The following is a 3,782-nucleotide window of genomic DNA, read 5'->3' on the forward strand; positions in this document are numbered from 1 at the left end:
CGCGCCCGGGCGTGGAGGCCGCGCCGCCGCCGCGGTGCTCCGCGCACCTCGCTCGTCCGAGCTCCGTTCTGCCCCTCGGCTCGCGGGTCCCTAACCGTTCCGAAACGACGACGACCACGTCGTCTACCAAGTGTGCGCGGGTGGACGGGGTCCCTGTACTTCCCGTGCTTCCGGCCCTGCGAGGCGTTGGGTACTGCCTTCCTCAACCGGGGGAGCGAGCCGGGGCTCAGAGAGGTCGCGCGGTCCGCCCCAGGTCACACAGCTGGCCGCCCGCAGAGCGAGCCCATCTGTCTCAGGGCGAAGGTTTTCTGCAAAGCTGCTTTCCCCTGGCCGTGTTTTCTGAAATTCACCCCTCTACACACACATCCTTTGTTAGATTCCCCGCGTTTTTTCCTTTCATAGCATTTGTCACCAGTCGAAAGGAGCTGTGTTTACCTGATTTATTCTCTCCTTGTGATCCGGGCCTGTGTTTGTCTTGCTCACCAATCTACCTGTTCTCTGCACCCAGCAATTGCCAAGTAGACCCTCAGGGACTATCTGCTGAGCGTCTGAAGGAGAAAGCCTAGCTCTGGGTGATTTCGGAACTCACGCGCCTAACCCCCCCTTCGAGCGACTGCCTCCTGAACCCCTGTGGCAATTTCTGCTTTTCTCAAAGTCCTAATCTCCCTTCTGCCTCGCCTTCTAGATCTGGACTTGGGCGCCGTTGGTATTTCTCTTCCTTCGTCCATCCCGTTTACGGAGCTGCTTCCGCGGGCCAGGCATTGTGAACGGGGGGAACGCGGGCAGGTCAGGGCGCTTTGCAGCTCTTAGGGGGCTGGACCCAGACTTGACACATGAGATTTGTAAGGTGAGAGCGAGGTCTTCACGTGGAGGGTCCACCGAGAAGTTCTGGGACCTCAAACGGGTCTTCTCTCCCCTCGGGACGAGTTTGGAGAGAAGGGTCTGTCAGCTTCTACCCAGCTCTGACGTATAATTGCTCTCAGCGAGTATGCAAAGGTCAGAAGGCGTGTACAGGCTTTTAGGCCCCACGGGCCTTCGGGAGTCACAGAGGAGCCTGCATAGCAAGGGCTGGCTATAATTCAGCATCAGTGAACTATTTAGAATGCTTTTGATGTTCTGTAAAATTTTTCTGAAATCCCTGGTGAGCGGGTTTGGAAGGGTGCCAGCCTGGAGGGGACAGCCCTTCCCCACCCTAACTCCCTGCAAAGAGAGCTGAGAGGACAACCAGGGTGGCAGGGACCTTTGGGGCAGACCCACCCTCCACCGTCCACCTCTGACACCTTAGAATGAAGTATGACGTCTCCATCCTACTGTGCGGGCAGAGGTCAGACGCATTTAGTTGGAGGCTAATCTTGGGTGGAGCCTGTCACTTGAGGTTAAAGGTGAGAAGTCAGAAGCAATAAGTCATTAAAAAAGACAGAACGTTCACCTAGGAAGTGAAAGTGTATAACAAATTTAAAGTTTATAACAAATCTAATTATACAGAGTTCAAAGTTACTAAGTTTTTCGTTAACGGCTATTAATTAAGAAAAATATTTTCATAGACAGTATATGTAATCCATGAGTTGATTCTTTAAAGTGGGGAAAGCATTCAACTGAATATGTCCAAAATATTACAGATTTGGTAGTATTTTATCATTTTTACAGGCCAATGCCACAAAACAATAGAAATTTCTTTTTAATGGATAAGAAATTCACTCATCCTAAGAGACTAAGAATCCCAAACCCAAAGTCGATCATGAGGACTGGCATATGAACCCTTAAGGACGGCATTGTCACCCGGGTGTTTTAAAGCCAGCAGAGGACTGAGATCTGCATTGTGGGGGGCGGCGGGGGGAGGGCACAGGCACAAGGCAGTATTTCTCCGTGTCTTCCTGGTTCAAGGCAGACTCACGTCTCCATCCACACCAATCCCCAGAACGGGGGTGCAGGGGGAGCACACAGCAGAAAGCCACCGCCGAGAGGACGCGCCCTCGGAAAGAACGCAGTGTTTCACACAGGGACGCTTTCTGGTCCGTAATTTGGTCTCCCGCGTGGAGGGAATTCTGTGTGAGGATGACCAGCTCCAGAAGCCAAGCAGATAAGTGGATTTTCTGTTCAGGCTCCTTGCGTTATGGCGACTGCCCTGCCTGACACATCACCTCCGGGCCCCCCACCCACCCCGCCCCGAGGGTCAGGAGTGTGGAATAAAGTCAGACAGAACTGCCACTTCCGGCCTGTGTCATCTGGGGTGTGGCCTCGATTTCTCTGAATAACTCTAAAATATAGGGAGAATTTTCTTAAAGGGCTGAAATGAGGACGTAGCCATCTAATCAGGCATGGCAAGCCCCACGTCGGGCACCTAAGGGCGTGTGACACCTGCCTGGCCCTGCCCACATAAACCAGAGCAACCTGGCTCTTCGCTCTTCCCAGCCCAGTCCTTAACCTACAAGTTTCCAGCCCAAGGCCTTAGTTCCCACGGTTAATCTTTAGCCAGGGTCAAAGGTCTCTGTAAAGGGTCCTGATAGAGCACATTCCATGCTAGACTTGTTTTCCGTGACATTTTGGGAAATTATTTTTTTTTTCCCCAGTAGTAAAGCGATTTCCTGGCACATAGCTCAAAGTCCGAAATAGTTTCTCTTAGAGAAAAGTTCTCTTTCTTAGACGTTTCTGATCCTCTTTTTGGGGATGTCCCATTACATTCTCTCCTCGTGCCCACCGCCACCTCCAGCCACCGCCTTTCCCGGCAGGACCTCAGCCAGCGACGACAAGAGCTTCTGCTCCTGGAGACCTGGCTCGTTGGCCATGACCCTGCCTTTGTTCGGCACCTCGCGAGTTATCGGGGTTCACGGAGCCCTCTGGCACATGCCAGCTTGCCAGTCCCACCACCCCGGGAGCCAGCTCCTATCTCTGTCCTACAGAGAAAGAACTTTGAGGCTCAGAGATGTGAAGTGACCCACCCAGTGACATTCCTGGAAAGGAAGTAACAGAATCGAGACCGCGGTGCCGACTGCCGTGGGTAAAGTCCAGTTCCGATGCCCTGGGTTGTCAGAATAGACACTCCAGGGCAGCAGCCACAAGACAGGGACCAGCCAGAACCAGCCCAGGGCCCAGGGGCCAGCGGGAACGGCCGCCGAGTCACCTGTGTACGTATATTGCGTCGCAAGAGGGCGAGATTCTTCCTTTAACTGGCAGGGCGTTTGGTTATTATTTACGCGTAATTTTTACTATGGTTCTTAAAAATCAGATTCCCTGGGCCCCACCACAGCTGTCGAATCAGCATTTCCGGGGAGATGCTTTGGGGGTCACAGACACCTCTCCAGGAAGCAGGGGCTCTGGAGCTGGACAGCCGGGGTTCACATTCTCGCACCAGCCTTGAGCAAGGGAGCTCGCCGCCCTTGTCACGATGAGGGTCGGATGACGTACTATGAGGCAGGCTCTTAGAATGAGTGGCTATTTAATGGTGGTGGTTCTTATCGGGCAGTAACTTAACTTTGCTGATAAAGATACAGAAACAGCGGGATAATGTGTACAGGTGACAGAGTTGGTCGGCGGAGCTGGGATCCGAAGTCACATCGATTGCCCCCGCTGCACACCCCTCCCCTCGTCACCTCTGTGCAGGGACTCAGAATTACAGGACAGTTAGGGAGGCACAGCTGGGAGCCAGGAATTCAAGTTCAGCTACCCACACCCGGCCGGCCACACCCAGCGTCCTTGGAAACTAAACCCGCAGCCATTGCCTGAGTGGAGCAGACTTAGCCACGAGGGCTTCTTTCTGTGGGGTGGGGTGTCCCAGACCATGC

Source organism: Pteropus vampyrus, unplaced genomic scaffold, assembly GCF_000151845.1.
Source record: "Pteropus vampyrus isolate Shadow unplaced genomic scaffold, Pvam_2.0 Scaffold524, whole genome shotgun sequence".
Classification (NCBI taxonomy): domain Eukaryota; kingdom Metazoa; phylum Chordata; class Mammalia; order Chiroptera; family Pteropodidae; genus Pteropus; species Pteropus vampyrus.